Here is an 18,340-nt window from a genome sequence, read left to right as displayed (position 1 = left end):
CTGGAATGCTCATCACAATGGCCTTGGAACATGGGAGCACCCAACTTTAGAGGTAAGACACACCCAAGAACCAAGGGGACTAAACCTCCCAGTCACCCAGAAAAATTGTAGTGCTCACAGGATGTGTAATGGGGGCTGGGATCAGAGGACATGTAGACCAGTGTGCTGGGCTGATCAGGGAGGGCTTCCTGGAAGAGGCAAACCAGGCAGTCTTTCCATCTCTGGCTCTCCCTCTTCTGGGCCCGCTTCACTTGTTATCTCACCAGACTAGTACAGAAACCTGGAAAGCACCTAGAATAGGAGATTTAGGTCTCTTGAGTATAACTTTCAGAGATTCAGAATCAGAATGTCTGGGCTGGGGACACGGGGAACTGTATTTTGAAAAACTCCCTGGGTGACTCAGATTAGGTATTTGGATGGTAGCTTCAAGGGGTAGAGATCAGTTTCATTTATCTTTATATCTAGAGCACTAAAGACAGTGCCCAAGTGACTGAACAAATAATTTAATTGAAGAGAAGAGTAAATGAAGCCCTTAGATCTCCTCTTACTTTCCTCTCTGTATATATTACAGAGGTTTCTGTACGTGCCCCATCCCCACTCCGTCCCTGAGTTCCTTTTGGCCAAGGTCAGTGTCTGATCCTTGTGTTTCCCCTCCCAGTGCCAGCCCCACCTCCTGGCACTTGGTGGGTGCTCAGTATTTGCTGAATGAACCTGAGGAGCTGGCTTCTCTTGGCTCCAGCATCACTTCTCCAACCTTAAGCATTGCTTGCATTCCCACTCAGGTCTCAACCGTTAAAGCCACCTGGCTCTAAAGCATCCTTAGTCATTAGGAGTAAGTAATTAGACCAACCAAATTGTAATCAGGAGCTTAGAGCTGGAGTGTGGACTCTGACCTCAAATTTGGATGCTCCCCCCCCTTCTGAGCCATGGATCCCCCAGCCATGAAATCAGAATACAGTCAGCCTCTGGCTTGCACGTCCTTATTAGCATAATGAATCAGCATCCATATGGAAGTCTTCAGTGGACACAATTCACTGTCTCATTTACTGTTACTGTTCTGCTCGCTTGCGGCACTGTAGGAGGCCTTTTAAATCAAAACGCTTTATTCTCTGCCTCTCTCCACTACTCCATCCCAACCTAGGAAAGCGTGACAGCCTCTTCCTCTTGATCTGTTGCCCCTAGGTCTTCAAGGAGCAGGAGGTGGGGCAGCTTTGAGTAGGGGAGGGGTGGTATAAGGACAGGGCAGCCTCTAACAGCAGGATACCTTCCTTCTGCGCCTTTCGAAGCAAATGTCCAGAGCGGGAGGCATGGCGAGGGCATTACTCACCATTTGGGATTATCTATGCCTCTGTTCCTCCACATCAACGACGTCGACAACTGAGAATTAACTATGATTTTTGCCTCGAGAAACTGAGAATCAGGCAGGGAGCTGGAAAATCTGAGTGCTAAATCCGATGTGGCTTCTAAAATGAACATGACGGGCATAGATCATCTACTGAACTTCCTTTCACCTCTGGCTCCTTATCTGCAAATTGCAGATAATAACCCTTCCCCAATTAGCCAGTATAGTTTGGTCATATCACAAAAGCCTCATAGCAACTGCATGGAGACTTAATATTCAAAGAGGACCCTGTGCTGAAGTGAGGATTTTGATCCCGTTTTCCCCTCTTTCTGATTCTTATAAGGGATTTACATGTGTCAATCTCATTTTCTCTAGGGCTGAATGGTCCTTCCCATGTCCATTTATTTGCATTTACCAGCTCAGCTGGTAAAGAATCCGCCTGCAATGTGGGAGACCTGGGTTTGACCCCTAGGTCAGGAAGATCCCCTGGAGAAGGGAACAGCTACCCACTCCAGTATTCTGGCCTGGAGAATTCCATGGACTATATGGGGTTGCAAAGAGCTGGATGCAACTGAGTGACTTTCACTTTCCAAATTCTGTAGATTCTCCTGCGTTACACTCCCCACGTCCCTGATGGGGGCCCACTTTTCTGCTTTAAATTCCTGTATGTGGGGATTCTTCAGGGCACAAGAATCCCAGGTTTTAAAATATTATTCTTGGTATTAGAGTGTGGGTAAAGGTTGGTGAGATAGAGCATTTGTTATTAGAGAAATCCTGGGAGGGAGAAAACCTCCCAGTCCATCTTTGCTCTGAGGACTCTGATTGTCCAGGGGCTGCCGGGACAGTGGTGGGGAGGCAGACGCGGAAGAGAGACTGGCTATGGGAATCTGTTGGTTATAACTTACCTCCACCCCCACCAGAGCCTATAAATCTATGCCTGTTCCACACTGCATATTTATTTGCTGTTTGTAATGCTGATCTGGGTTTGATCCCTGAATTGGGAAGATTCCCTGGAGGAGGGCATGGCAACCCTCTCCAGTATTCTTGCATGGAGAATCCCATGGATGGAGGAGCCTGGCAGGCTACAGTTCACAGGATCTCAAAGAGTCGGACACGACTGAAGTGACTTAGCAGGCACACACGCAGTGCTGATCTGTGGTACAGTTTTTCTGAACTTCTTAAATAGAAGAAGCAGGCAAGGGAAACACAATGATACTGAAACATGCCTCAGTTCCCTGTATGGAACTGGTGAGAGGTACCTGGCAGAGTGATATACAGTGTTGGTACAATGAGAAGGCTCGTGGGCTTTGATGCCAGAAAAGCCCAGGTTCAGACCCTGACCCTGCCGCCCAGCCCCGATGTGAACTTGGCCCCACTTGTTGGGAAAGACCATTTCATTTGTGCTGTCTTTCCGCCCCTGCTCAGCGTGTAAGAGTGGGCCTTAGGCCTGGGGCGCTCCCTTGCCAAGAGATAGGGAGCCCTTGCAGGCTATGCTGGACTGACCGCCTCGTGTGGGGTAGCTTTCCCTGTTTTAGATTTAGTGTGTGCTCCTTTGTTCTGCTTGAGTGTGTGCATCATATGGCACCTGGCCAATCCTGCTGCTGTATCTCCACCTGGCAGGGAGGGAAAGGGGTCTTTTTGGGGCCCCGGGGGACCGATGCCAGCTACTGAAGCTGATCCTGCTCTGTCGCCTCTCTGCGTGAGTAAAGCACTCTTCCCTCCAGTGCCTGTGGGAGTCGTGTCTTTCTTGGAACCTTGACACACATGCAGACCACGGAGCAGGTTGACATTCTGCGCTGCTGCTGGCAGGCATTCTGTGCTCTTTGCTCTCCTCCATGCAGTGGGACTGCCCCCTCCCCACCCCAGAGGTGGTAACAGGTGTCATTTGCTTGACACCATCTCTTAACCTTTCTGAGTCTCAGCATCGTATGTCCTGGGGCAGGGAATGATAGCACCTCATGGAACAGGAGGGTATGAAGCAGCCTGTGTTGAGAGCTGAGTAGGGTCCAAGAGCCCAGGGCACGGGCGTAGTCAGAAACCTCAGCATCAACATTAGTATTACCAATGCCCAGGAAACGTCTGTGAAAATCTCTATGAACTAGACTTGAGTCAAGATGCCGCCGGCTTCCACCAGGCTTGCAAGAACATCAGTGAAAAAGTTCAAAGAGCTTGTGAGCCCGACAGTTCCTGTTTCTCTGCCTTTTTCCAGGAACCCGAGGACCACGGTTGCTATGAAAGCGGGGTGAGGCCTGTATTAGAAACCAAGTTCCCTCCAGTTCCCTTCATGTCAATGCGACATGACACGACTCTGTGAAATGAGATGCGCCAGGTCCCTGGAACAGTTATCAGGTAGCCTCCTTCAAAGGACGCCTACCCGTGACTGTCTAGTCTGGGCCATGCTACCTCTTGGTATAAATCACATGCATTCGGATTTGATTTCACCGCGAAGTGCCAACAACCTTTTATGCTAAAGCAGCGCTTTTCTCTTTGCCCCTCCTTGTGGGGAACCGGGATAAGTTTAGGTTTTCGGCAGCAGGTTTCCTGCCCTCGCCCCCATGGAGTGCAGTATTTCTGACAATGCTGGAGACAGCTGCACCTCATGTGTCACTAGCGGGAGGGGAACAGAGGGCTGGGGGTTGGGAGTGGAGACAGCTGTCTTCTGAGCGTGTGGTGTTGGAATTCCCCAGAGCAATAGCCTGCCCAGCCACCTGAAGTCCCTGGAGCCAGTTGGGGTGTCCTGGGTTATTTGCTGCACTGGGGGCCAACCTCATCATCTTGGGGAGCCCTCCCTTGCTCTATCCTTCCCCTTAGTTAGTTGAGGATGACAGCACTTGTCACCTTCAATCCAGCTGTCATGCACGCCAGGAATAACTCATAGGAGCAACTCTAGGTAGAAACCACCACAGTCAGCAAAGAAGAGGTGCTTTCAGCCCTGGACAGCTGTTCCCACAAGCTCGCCTCTGCTCTGAAGGTGGTCTTGCTCCTTAGGGGGTCCTCATCATGGTTCTTCCTGACTCTTGCCCTCCAAGCACGGGACTTTGATTCTCAGTGAGAGGCTGCCTCTTTCATGCTGCACTGTCTACTGCTCATTTAGTCCCCAGAAGCCCCTGTCTTGTCCCTGGACATCCTGACCACGACTTCCTTTTAGAGGGCACCCGCTACGTACATCAGGGGAGGGACTTTGTATATGTCATTGCCAACCTTGACCGCCTGGTGAGGGCAACAGAATCTACTTGCTTGGGATCGACCAGCTAGTCAGTGGGGAGCCAGGAACCTCCATACTCTGCTTAGACTGGCTACCAGCCAGGCCAGCTCTGTGTCATGTCAAGCTGACCCCCTCATCCTATGAGCAGAAGTGGGCATCTATGAACCCCTTGCAGGCTCAGGGGACTATGATCCCAGAACCCAGGCGGGAGGAGGGAGCTTGCTCTAACTCCTCATCCAGGCTTTAAAATAGTTATTCCACCCAAATTCAGAGTGTGCAGTGTTGGGGGAGATAGTGGGGCAGTGTTACAACCTACATGTAAAGAGGATGGAAAAGAGTGAAATGGAGAGGAAAAAGGACAAGGAATTCCAGCAAACTCCAGGGACAGCTAATGGAGAGAAATAACATGGCTAATTACATCTCTGAAGGCTATCTGTTCCAAAATGAATTTTTAATGAAAAAATAATGCATTTCCCCTGCAACTGAAATCCAAGAAAAAAAGGAATGGGCAGCGTCTCCCAGCGCAGGCAAGAGCCACTGTGTGTCCAGTGGTGTCTCTGACCACTTGACCTGAGTCCCTTCCCAGCATCGTTACCCCTCGGGTGATGCAAAGCAGGCATAAGAACCAGCAGCGGGAACCTTGTACACACAGGGCTCCAGGGACAGCAGTGTGGACTGAGATCTGTACGTCAAGCTCCATCACCTGTCAGAGCTGAGAGGGAGTTCTCTCCAGTAGTTCCAGGGGCCTTCTCTAGGTGGTGGCGGTGGTGTTCAGTCGCTCTGTCGTGTCCGACTCTTTGCAACCCCATGAACTGCAGCATGCCATGCTTTCCCTGTCCTTCACCATCTCCCAGAGTTTGCTCAAACTCATGTCCATTGAGTTGGTGATGCCATCCAACCATCTCATCCTCAGTCGCCTCCTTCTCCTTCTGCCCTCAGTCTTTTTCAGCATCAGTGTCTTTTCCAATGAGTCAGTTCTTCGTATCAGGTGGCCAAATATTGGAGCTTCAGCAACAGTCCTTCCAATGAATATTCAAGACTGATTTCCTTTAGGATTGACTGGTTTGATTTCCTTGCAGTCCAAGGGACTCTCAAGAGTCTTCTCCAGCACAATTTGAAAGCATCAAATTTTTGGCACGCAGCCTTCTTAATGGTCCAACTCTCACATCTGTACATGACTAACTGGAAAAACCATAGCTTTGACTATATGGGCCTTTGTCAACAAAGTGATGTCTCTGCTTTTTATTTCCCCTGCCCACTCCCTCCTATTCTTCTCATCAAGAGTCATGGATCTTAAATCCATGGGTACAAAACTCCTTCTGTGAAATTAAGGTTTATCCATGGCTTTGTGAAGAAGTGAGCCCCATTCTCCCCTCTTTCTGGGACACTCTGTAAGTGGGAATAGGGAGAGACGAGCACAAATTTTAGAGTCAAACAGTCTTAGGTTCAGATCCGAGTCTTACAACCTCTTTACTGTGTGACCCAGGGCAAGTTATTTAATTTCTCAGGCTCAGTTTCCTCACCTGTAAAATGGAGAAATAGTAGCTACTTGATATACTACTGTGAGGTTTAAATAATGTCTGTATGGTGCTTAGCACAGTGTCCAGCATAGACTGAGCAGTTGTTTGTGTTATTATTTCTTCCAGGACACATCTAGGCTAACCTTGAACCTCCCAAGAAACTCTCTCCTGGGTCCCCAGAGAAAGTTATTTAATTTCCCAGGCTCAGTTCCCTCACCTGAAAAAGGGGGAAACAGTAGCTACTTGATATACCCCAGCCTCAGTCAGCCCCTACCTAGCATGGCCACCTGGGCCAGGCATTAAGAACCACAGGGACAGCTAGGAGCACTGAGCTTGCTGCTGACTATTGACCTCAGACAGGCTGTTTGGTCAGAGGCCCAGCTTGCCCTCTGGTGCAAGAAGATGCAGCAAGGCTAGAGTTTGCAGGAGGCTTCTCCAGGAAAAAACGTGACCATGATGCTCGAAGGTCTACAGGTGCCCAGCCCACGTTACCCTCAGGGCAGACAGATCCCTACGTCAGTGCTCTATAGCCACACACTCACCCCTCAGTGGGTTCACACCCCTGTCACTCATTCTACATGAGAGCTCCAAAATCATTCATCAGATCAGATCAGATCAGATCAGTTGCTCAGTCGTGTCCGACTCTTTGCGACCCCATGAATCGCAGCACACCAGGCCTCCCTGTCCATCACAAACTCCCGGAGTTCACTCAGACTCATGGCCATCGAGTCAGTGATGCCATCCAGCCATCTCATCCTCTGTCATCCCCTTCTCCTCTTGCCCCCAATCCCTCCCAGCATCGGAGTCTTTTCCAATGAGTCAACTCTTCGCATGAGGTGGCCAAAGTACTGGAGTTTCAGCTTTAGCATCATTCCTTCCAAAGAAATCCCAGGGCTGATCTCCTTCAGAATGGACTGGTTGGATCTCCTTGCAGTCCAAGGGACTCTCAAGAGTCTTCTCCAACACCACAGTTCAAAAGCATCAATTCTTCGGCGCTCAGCCTTCTTCACAGTCCAACTCTCACATCCATACATGACCACAGGAAAAACCATAGCCTTGACTAGACGAACCTTTGTTGGCAAAGTAATGTCTCTGCTTTTTAATATGCTATCTAGGTTGGTCATAACTTTTCTTCCAAGGAGTAAGGGTCTTTTAATTTCATGGCTGCAGTCACCATCTGTAGTGATTTTGGAGCCCAGAAAAATAAAGTCTGACACTGTTTCCACAGTTTCCCCATCTATTTCCCATGAAGTGATGGGACCGGATGCCATGATCTTTGTTTTCTGAATGTTGAGCTTTAAGCCAACTTTCACTTTCATCAAGAGGCTTTTTAGTTCCTCTTCACTTTCTGCCATAAGGGTGGTGTCATCTGCATATCTGAGGTTATTGATATTCCTCCCGGAAATCTTGATTCCAGCTTGTGTTTCTTCCAGTCCAGCGTTTCTTATGATGTACTCTGCATAGAAGTTAAATAAACAGGGTGACAATATACAGCCTTGACGTACTCCTTTTCCTATTTGGAACCAGTCTGTTGTTCCATGTCCAGTTCTAACTGTTGCTTCCTGACCTGCATACAGGTTTCTCAAGAGGCAAATCAGGTGGTCTGGTATTCCCATCTCTTTCAGAATTTTCCACAGTTTATTGTGATCCACACAGCCAAAGGCTTTGGCATAGTCAATAAAGCAGAAATAGATGTGTTTCTGGAACTCTCTTGCTTTTTCGATGATCCAGCGGATGTTGGCAATTTGATCTCTGGTTCCTCTGCCTTTTGTAAAACCAGCTTGAACATCAGGAAGTTCACGGTTCACATATTGCTGAAGCCTGGCCTGGAGAATTTTGAGCATTACTTTACTAGCATGTGAGATGAGTGCAATTGTGTGGTAGTTTGAGCATTCTTTGGCATTGCCTTTCTTTGGAATTGGAATGAAAACTGACCTTTTCCAGTCCTGCGGCCACTGCTGAGTTTTCCAAATTTGCTGGCATATTGAGTGCAGCACTTTCACAGCATCATCTTTCAGGATTTGGAATAGCTCAACTGGAATTCCATCACCTCCACTAGCTTTGTAGTGATGCTTTCTAAGGCCCACTTGACTTCACATTCCAGGATGTCTGGCTCTAGGTCAGTGATCACACCATCGTGATTATCTGGGTCATGAAGATCTTTTTGTACAGTTCTTCTGTGTATTCTTGCCATCTCTTCTTAATATCTTCTGCTTCTGTTAGGTCCATACCATTTCTGTCCTTTATCGAGCCCATCTTTGCATGAAATGTTCATTTGGTATCTCTGATTTTCTTGAAGAGATCTCTAGTCTTTCCCATTCTGTTGTTTTCCTCTATTTCTTTGCATTGATCGCTAAAGAAGGCTTTCTTATCTCTTCTTGCTATTCTTTGGAACTCTGCATTCAGATGTTTATATCTTTCCTTTTCTCCTTTGCTTTTTGCTTCTCTTCTTTTCACAGCTATTTGTAGGGCCTCCCCAGACAGCCATTTTGCTTTTTTGCATTTCTTTTCCATGGGGATGGTCTTGATCCCTGTCTCCTGTACAATGTCACGAACCTCATTCCATAGTTCATCAGGCACTCTATCTATCAGATCTAGGCCCTTAAATCTATTTCTCACTTCCACTGCATAATCATAAGGGATTTGATTTAGGTCATACCTGAATGGTCTAGTGGTTTTCCCTACTTTCTTCAATTTAAGTCTGAATTTGGCAATAAGGAGTTCATATAACACCCCTCAAATTCAGGAATACACAAGCGCCCCTAAACTGCAGGACCACAGGCTTTAGTATCATTCTCCACGTAGTCACACCCAAACAGCCCCATCAAAGTGTGTGCAAACACACATATATACTCTGCCCCCTCAATACACACATCCACACATTTCCTAAAACACAGCATGATGTCAATCCAGGGCGCCTCACCTCTACGCCAAACTTGCCATCTAAAGTGTGTCCTGCAGATGATGGGATGGTAAAGCCTGCCGTGAGCACGTGTGTTTCTGAAAGGGAGGTGGGAAAACAGGCTTTTTATCGGTTTTATAGAAACAGAGCTCCTTTAGAAGATCAAGATCCCTCCCCAGTTAAAAGCCAAATTGAAACCAGAAGCCGGTTTGTTGAATTAATGAGCCTCCCCAGGTGACTTCTCAGGTCTAGCAGTGGTACTGCTCTTGTGTTTATCAGCCACGATTACCGATGTTCTTTGGTCTACACGTGAAATGGAGAAGAGACTGAAGGGAAACCGCGTTGGCTTTAGGGGTCTTCTGTGGTAACCAGGTTGGCTGTGGTAGGACGGGGGCCTGAAGTTCAGTGATGCCAGGGCTCTCGTGAAAAGAAATGTAGAGGGCTTTAGCTGCAAGGCCATGAAAGGAAAAGAAATTCTAAATTGGGAGTTCTCCAGTTTCACTCCATCTTAGTCTTCTTCATGCTGATCCTTTAGTAATATAGGTCGAGTTACCCATGGCTTCAAATTCAACATCATGTACAAGAGGTTTTGCTACTAGAGATTAGAAAGACTAGAAAAGTAAGGTGGGAAAGAACCGTGTTATCATGGATATATACAAAATTAGGACTTTCAGGAAGGTATGCATGTGTGTCAAATTTGATAAAATCTCATTTTACATGTTTTTTATACTTTCATACAGTGTGTACTACAGAGTACATGCATGAGTGTGTATGCGTGTGCACACAAACACACACCCACCCTCAGGTACACACAATGGGCAGGTGGCAGGGCTGCCACAGCTGGGCCTAACCAATCCGGGCAGCAGATCACAGGTGGTTCCCATTCCAGAGACAGCCCGAGCTGCAGAGGCCAGTGAGGGGTGGTAGGCCAAGGGCTGACTCTGGGGACTTCCTAGAGGGCGAAACAGGACAACCCCAGGTGTCCAGAGTGATGGGAGGGGGCATGCCATGCTGGGGCCCCGAAAGGTGGAGGAGGTTGCTGAAGACCAAGTACTGGAGGCAGAGAGGAGATCCTGACACACATCAGCACCTCACAAAGCAGGGAGGTCGAAAGTATTCCTTTCCCACCTATTTTTTCCCTTTTCTGGAACAGTTCTATCCTCCAGACCCTGGGAGACTGAGAGCACTGGCCCTGACCTCATGAGTAGGTCCGTGATTGTTCTAGGGACCAGACACAGGAAACCTATTACTGGGATTCTCAGAAGGAGGTGTCTGGCTGGTGCCTAAGCCATGTCAGTTCGTGGGTCCTGCTTGGAGGACCAGGACCCCTGCAGCCTTGGTCCTGTCTTTGGGGCCTGCTCTGCTGGGAGAAATATCAATAACCTCAGATATGCAGATGATACCACCCCTATGGCAGAAAGTGAAGAGGAACTAAAAAGCCTCTTGATGAAAGTGAAAGAGGAGAGTGAAAAAGTTGGCTTAAAGCTCAACATTCAGAAAACGAAGATCATGGCATCTGGTCCCATCACTTCATGGGAAAAAATGGGGAAACTGTGGAAACAGTGTCAGATTTTATTTTTCTGGGCTCCAAAATCACTGCAGATGGTTTTTTCAGCCATGAAATTAAAAGGCGCTTACTCCTTGGAAGAAAAGCTATGACCAACCTAGATAGCATATTAAAAAGCAGAGACATTACTTTGCCAACAAAGGTCTGTCTAGTCAAGGCTATGGTTTTTCCAGTGGTCATGTATGGATGTGAGCCGAGAAGGCGATGGCACCCCACTCCAGTACTCTTGCCTGGAAAATCCCATGGACGGAGGAGCCTGGTGGGCTGCAGTCCATGGGGTCACGAAGAGTCGGACTCGAATGAGGTGACTTAGCAGCAGCAGCAGCAGCAGCATGTATGGATGTGAGAGTTGGACTGTGAAGAAAGCTGAGTGCCGAAGAATTGATGCTTTTGAACTGTAGTGTTGGAGAAGACTCTTGAGAGTCCCTTGGACTGCAAGGAGATCCAACCAGTCCATTCTAAAGGAGTTCAGCCCTGGGTGTTCTTTGGAAGGAATGATGCTAAAGCTGAAATTCCAGTACTTTGGCTTTGGCCACCTCATGCCAAGAGTTGACTCATTGGAAAAGACTCTGATGCTGGGAGGGATTGGGGGCAGGAGGAAAAGGGTACGACAGAGGGTGAGATGGCTGGATGGCATCACCGACTTGATGGACGTGAGTTTGGGTGAACTTCGGGAGATGGTGATGGACAGGGAGGCCTGGCATGCTGCGATTCATTGGGTTGCAAAGAGTCGGACACGACTGAGCGACTGAACTGAACTGAACTGGGGGGCAGGGGGTGGGGAAGAACATGAGTAGAGAATCTTAATTCTTCTGTGTGTGCAACTGTTTCACTTGCCCAGCTGGGGAGGGGCTGTACCTGTGTGGGGTAAGCTGACATTCAGGGTAGAAGAGGCTTACCAGCCCCTAACCTAACTCACCAGTCTGGTGGGATTATAAGCATGCCACATGCGGAAGCAGAAGGTCCTAAGAGGTTCCTCCTCCCACCACCTACTCCTCCCCTGTCCTGTGCCCCCTTCTCTTCTTCCTCCAGCATTCCAGGGACACAGCCTGCAGACTTCTCTGCCTTCTGTAGTCCTCGAGCAGCTGGGGACAGCTGTTATAGGAATTGTTCCTCCCCTTCATGGGCAGAACCCATGGGCTTATCTTTCCAGTGATGGGATTATACAGAAAAACATTTGGCCAAGGACTTGGAGGCAATCAGAGTTATGAGGGCAGTTCTTCTGTGACAGGATCTGAGAAAGACGATTCTACCATCTGAACCTGAATGGAACCCTGGCCTGGGCACAGGCTGGTCTTGATCCCAGAGTTGTAAACTGAAAGCTGAAAAAACACTTACAGCAACTCTGCTTCATAGATGAGAAATTAAGCTCCAGAGTGGGGAAGTAACTTGCTCAAGGTCACACAGCAAATCAAAGGCAGACTTGTAAGTAGAATCCAGTCTCCTGCCGCCTGTCTTGGTATCTTTAGATCTCAGCAAAATGTGATGTTTTAAAGCCAGGCTTTGAACAAAAGAAGGGGGACGTACAGATGAGGAGGGACCCTGATGAAAGTTTAATGAAGGAGTCAAAGAAGCTCTCACTTTCTGGGGTGTAGGCGTTCTTTTTCCTTCTCCTCCCCTCTGAGGTCGGGCCAGGTGAAGGCCAGAAAGTGCCAGGTTCCTCTCATCCCGGGGGGTGGATAAGGAATTGAGGGGAGGCAGCAGGCCTGGGTCAGGCATCACCTGCTACTCTGGTCTCTCCCGGAGTAGCAGCGGCTGCAGAAGCACGTGGTGCCACCGCACAAAGAAGCTGAGATAAGAAGGAGGATTGATCTTTCTGCTGCTTCAAAGAGGATGGAAGCCGTCCGTCCCTGTCATGACTGTTGATCAAAGTCTCTGCAGAGGATGTTTCGTGTGCCCTCCCCTCCCCTGCTTCAGGCCATTGGAGCAGAAGTCCCACTCCTTCTCCTCATGCTGAGGCCTTACTCCAAGTCTCCCTGCATACTAGAGAGACATCCTCCAGCTAGAATCCCACAGCAGTTACCAGGAGCCAGGCGTCCATTTTCTCCAGGCAGCTCAGCCCAAGGTCATGACCCAGTCTATGGGAACTGATATTAGCCTCATTGTACAGAGGACAAATTGAGGCATAGAGAGGTTAAGTGACTTGTCCAGAGCTACAGGCTAGTTAACCCCATTATTATGGAGTTATATGGCCCTTGTCCTCAGAAAGTCCCCTGGCTGGTGGCAGAGCCACGTTCCTGCCTCTGGAGCCGAGACTCCAGAAAGACTGTGAAAATAACCTCTGTGAAAAAGGAGGGATAAGCCTATTTCTAAAATGTCTTATTTCAGGCATCTGGAAACATCCAGATTCTTTACTTTTACTTTGCCTCTTTTGCAGGACAGAACACAGATTTTTCCTTCCCCAGCCCCACCATCCCCCAATCTATATCCAACTGCCTCTATCTGCAAATATGAGCCTTATGTGTGAAAATCCTTAAATGCTTATCTATTAAATACAGTGCCAATTCCAAATTCCTTAGCCTAGCCTTCAAGGTTCTGAAGAACTTTGAGAGCCACATGGCCTGTGGTTAAGAACTAGCTTGCCGGCTCCTCAAACTCCGAGATTTTGACCCGTGTATTATTTAGCAAGCAGTGTGTTGCTTAATTTCTAGTGTTTGGGGGATTTTCCAGATGTTCTCATTTTTGTTTCTTTTCTTTTATTCCTTAAGTTCCAAGTTTTCTTCTGGTATCATTTCTTTCTTTCTTTATTTTGGGAGAGGGCCTTACCATCTGGCTTGTGTTCCTTACCAGGGACTGCACCTGGGTCACTGCAGTGAAGTGCTGAGTTCTAACCACTGGACTGCCAGGGAATTCCTTCATTTCTCTTTCTCTTAAAGAACTTCCTCTTACACTTCATTTAGAGCTGGCATGCTGGCAATTAATCTTTTTGGTTTTCCTTCAACTAAAAATGTCTTTATTTTGCCTTTGAAAAACATTTTCACTGAATATAGAATTCCGGGTTGACAGTTCTTTTGTTTCAGCACTTTAGAGATGGGGTTCCACTGTCTTCTGGTCTCCGTGTCTTCTGATAAGAAATCTGTAGTCATTTTAATTATGTTCCTTTAGTGTAATGTATTGCTTTCCTCTGGCGTTTTCAAAAATATTTTCTTTTTCTTTGTTTTTTTAGCAGTTTGATTAAGATGTATTTGAATCAGGTTTTTGAATTGTCTTTCTTTTGGGGTTTGCTGAGCTGTTTAACGGGGAAGGCAATGGTACCCTACTCCAGTACTCTTGCCTGGAAAATCCTATGGACGGAGGAGCCTGGTAGGCTGCAGTCCATGGGGTCGCTAAGAGTTGGATACGGCTGAGCGACTTCACTTTCACTTTTCACTTTCATGCATTGGAGAAGGAAATGGCAACCCACTCCAGTGTTCTTGCCTGGAGAACCCCAGGGATCGGGGAGCCTGGTGGGCTGCTGTCTATGGGGTCGCACAGAGTCGGACACGACTGAAGCGACTTAGCAGCAGCAGAGCTGTTTAAATCTATACTTTTATGTCTTTTCACCAAATTTGGAAAATGTTCAATGATAATTTCAATACTTTTCTGCACCAAGCCTTTGCTCCAATCTGTCTGAGACACTAAAGATAGGAATGTTAGAGATTTTGCTCTTATCCTATAAATCCCCCAAAACTCTATTTTTTTTCCAATTTTTTTCTGTTTTTCAGATTAGATAACTTATACTAATCTATCTTCAAGTTCGTTGACTCTTTCTTCTTCATCTCCATTTTGCCATTGAGCTCATGGAGTGAATTTTTTATTTCAGTTATTGAATCTTCAGTTATAAAGTTTTCTTTTGGATCTTTCTTATAGGTTTCATTTCCTTCTAAGAATTTCTGTCTTTCCATTCATTTCAAGATTATTCCTCCTCACTTCATGAACTATAGTTGTAACAGCTGCTTTATATGATATATGCTATGTGATGTAAATTGAAAGACGCTTACTCCTTGGAAGAAAAGTTATGACCAACCTAAATAGCATATTCAAAAGCAGAGACATTACTTTGCCAACAAAGGTTTGTCTTGTCAAGGCTATGGTTTTTCCTGTGGTCATGTATGGATGTGAGAGTTGGACTGTGAAGCAGGCTGAGCGCTGAAGAATTGATGCTTTTGAACTGTGATGTTGGAGAAGACTCTTGAGAGTCCCTTGGACTGCAAGGAGATCCAACCAGTCCATTCTAAAGGAGATCAGCCCTGGGATTTCTTTGGAAGGAATGATGCTAAAGCTGAAACTCCAGTACTTTGGCCACCTCATGCGAAGAGTTGACTCATTGGAAAAGACTCTGATTCTGGGAGGGATTGGGGGCAGGAGGAGAAGGGGACGACAGAGGATGAGATGGCTGGATGGCATCACTGACTCGATGGCCGTGAGTCTGAGTGAACTCTGGGAGTTTGTGATGGACAGGGAAGCCTGGTGTGCTGCAATTCATGGGGTCGCAAAGAGTCGGACACGACTGAGCGACTGATCTGATCTGATGTGATGTAACAGTCTTCATGTGATAATTCCATCATCTGGATCATCTTGAGGCCAACATCTGCTAATTATCTTTTCCTTTGAAAGTAGCTAAGATTTTCCTAGTTCCTTGTATGTGGAGTTACTTGGGGCATTTTGAATGTGATATAATATTGTACAATCAATCCTATTTATTTTAGACCCCAAGTCCTGACCTGCCTTCTGCTTTGGCTCAGTTCTGTGAATGCACAACTCAAGAGTGAGTTCAAGACTTTATACACAGATTTAAGAGAGCTTCTTTTCCAGCTCTCCATGATTGACCTCACCTTCTATGGCTCCTAGAAGCCCTTTTCCTGATCCTTGGGCTAGAAACCTGGGCTTTTAGCCTCTTCATGTTGCCACACACTTCCCCTGACTGTGTTCACTTTCTGAGTAAAGCAAGATAAGAGAGAGAAAAAGTTAACAGAATTTCCCCCCTACTCCCCACAAGAGCCCCTTTACTCAGTGTCTACAGCTAGAGAGAAGGGTTTCCTCTCAGAGTTTTAGTCCTGCGCCACCAACACTGCAGGAGTATAACCTCAAGACCAGGGCTTTCCTCATATCACACTCTGGACAGTAAATGAGAAAAAGTGGAGATTCCGCACCCCCCACCCCACTTGCCATCCAGCAGGGTCCCTCTCCCCAATCCTCTGGTAAGAAGAAAGAGGGTTTTTCTGGAGTTCTTTCTGTTTGTGCCCACTGCACAGTCTGGGGTTCATGCTTTCTAGAGTCTAAGCTGGGAAATAGTGGAGGAAAAAATACTTAAGAAACTTACTTCCGTATTGGTCATTCTTTGAGTGTTTATTTCCCTCTCCAATCCCCCTTCTATTATTTATTTTTCAGAGTCCTTAGGCAGTGTTGTACGTACATTTTCCAGGGTTTTTATTTATAATCAATGGGAGGGGGAAAAAGAAGTATGCTTATTCTATCTTAGCTGTAACAGAAGCCTGTAGACATGTAGTTTTACATTGAAAGGTATGGGAGACTCTAGCGAATTTTGCAAAAGTACTGCAAAATTTAAAAGAATGTGAAAGTCACTGTATTTATAAATTTAATTTGTCAGACTCACAACAATTTTATGAGTACCAGATACTTGTTCAATTAGACATTTAAGTTACTTAGGAAAATCAAATATATTAAATGTTCCTATGTAGTTGAAATTGTTTAAGCAAATTTAATTAAGTTGTAAATGGCACTGATTGTTTAAGAGTTTAGTTTTTCCAACTTGAGTTAATCAAACTTTAATTGAAGAAAAAATGAAGGTCTTGTGCTGATTATATTACATTTATAAATAGAATAAGATCAGTAAGTGGAACTTAATCCTGAAGAAAAGCTTTGCTTTCAAATGTGTGTCCTTAGTAAATTGAATATTAATTTTAAAAAGGCAACTATAAATAGTATTTTTGTGTGCACAACATCCCCTCTCGGTTCAGTTCAGTTCAGTAGCTCAGTCGTGTTCGACTCTTTGCAACCCCATGGATGGCAGCACGCCAGGCCTCCCTGTCCATCAGCTACTCCTGGAGCTTACTCAAACTCACGTTCATCAAGTTGGTGATGCCATCCAGTCACCTCAGCCTCTGTTGTCCCCTTCTCCTCCCGCCTTCAATCTTTCCCAGCATCAAGGTCTTTTCCAAGGAGTCAGTTCTTAGCATCAGGTGGCCAAAGTATTGGAGTTTCAGCTTCAGCATCAGTCCTTTCAATGAATATTCAGGACTGATTTCCTTGAGGATTGACTGGTTTCATCTCCTTGCAGTCCAAGGGACTCTCAAGAGTCTTCTCCAACACCACAGTTCAAAAACATCAATTCTTCGGCACTCAGCTTTCTTCACAGTCCAACTCTCACATCTACACATGACCACTGGAAAAACCATAGCCTTGACTAGACAGACCTTTGTTGGCAAAGTAATGTCTCTGCTTTTTAATATGCTGTCCAGGTTGGTCATAACTTTTCTTACAAGGAGCAAGGGTCTTTTAATTTCATGACTGCAGTCACCATCTGCAGTGATTTTGGAGCCCCCCAAAAATAAAGTCTGTAACTGTTTCCATTGTTTCCCCATCTATTTGCCATGAAGTGATGGGACCAGATGCCATGATCTTCATTTTCTGAATGTTGAGCTTTAAGCCAACTTTTTCACTCTCCACTTTCACTTTCATCAAGAGGCTCTTTAGTTCCTCTTAACTTTCTTCCATAAGGGTGGTGTCATCTGCATATCTGAGGTTATTGATATTTCTCCCAGCAATCTTGATTCCAGCTTGTGCTTCATCCAGTCCAGCGTTTCTCATGATGTACTCTGCATAGAAGTTAAATAAGCAGGCTGACAATATACAGCCTTGACATACTCCTTTCCTGATTTGGAACCAGTCTGTTGTTCCACGTCCAGTTCTATCTGTTGCTTCTTGACCTGCATACAGATTTCTCAGGAGGTAGGTCAGATGGTCTGGTGTTCCCATCTCTTGAAGAATTTTCCACAGTTTGTTGTGACCCACACAGTCACTCTGCACATACACTAAAAATCAGTGATGGGGGATCACCTCCTCCAGAGATGACCATGTCACTCTCAGAGCACTCTCACTGTTGGTAAAATGTCTTTCTTTTTACCTGAAATCTTGGGGTAGTGTGGACTGAACAACTTTGAAAGATTAACTGGCATGTTACTTTACTCCTTGTAGACTCAGTTTTCTTATCTGCAAGATGGAAATAAAAAGAACCTACCTCTAAGGTTTGTTTTAAGATCCAATAAGATGGTGTATGTAAAGTGCTTGTGTGTGTATGTGTATGTAGAGTGCTCAGCATAGAAACTGTAGCAGTTGGAGTAGAAGCAAAAATAATAGTAAAGCTATTACCGCTGCTGGTGCTGTGCTCTGAACCAGTTTCCAGAGGTGCCAGGCCCTGGCACTGGGAGAGGCAATGAGAAAACCAAACTGACATGGTGGTTGGCAGGAGGACTCTCAGTCCTGTCCTACCTGCATGGCTGTTCCCTCCTTGGCCCAGAGCTCCTGACAGTGAAGGCAGCTGTCTGGTGTTGCCAGATAGTGGTTGAAAGATGCAGAGCTTTGCAGAGAGACCCATATTCAGACCCAGGCTTTGCCCGTCCCCCTAGGTGGTTTGGAAAATATCCCCAGGCTCTAAAAAAACAAGCCTCCATTCCTTCCCCTACCCGTGGAGGTGAGGATCATGATCCCAGTGGGTAGATCTGAGTTTTAAATGAGGCCCTGTGCAGTGTCCAGCTCAGTGCCTAGCATGAGCACATATACAGGGCTTACCGTATATCTCCGC

The 18,340-nt window shown here is 46.5% G+C and overlaps 1 long non-coding RNA gene across 1 annotated transcript in view; it reads left to right on the top strand.

The window, feature by feature from the left end:
- The first annotated feature begins 5 nt into the window (after window positions 1-5).
- LOC133255770 (uncharacterized) overlaps window positions 6-18,340 on the top strand; it is a 40,992-nt gene continuing 22,657 nt past the window's right edge. Inside the window, exon 1 of the long non-coding RNA XR_009739045.1 lies at window positions 6-52. This is a non-coding gene — a long non-coding RNA (uncharacterized LOC133255770). The remainder of the gene's footprint in view (window positions 53-18,340) is intronic.

Source organism: Bos javanicus, chromosome 10 (assembly GCF_032452875.1).
Source record: "Bos javanicus breed banteng chromosome 10, ARS-OSU_banteng_1.0, whole genome shotgun sequence".
Classification (NCBI taxonomy): Eukaryota; Metazoa; Chordata; class Mammalia; order Artiodactyla; family Bovidae; genus Bos; species Bos javanicus.
This window is presented reverse-complemented; position numbering and strand designations above follow the sequence as displayed.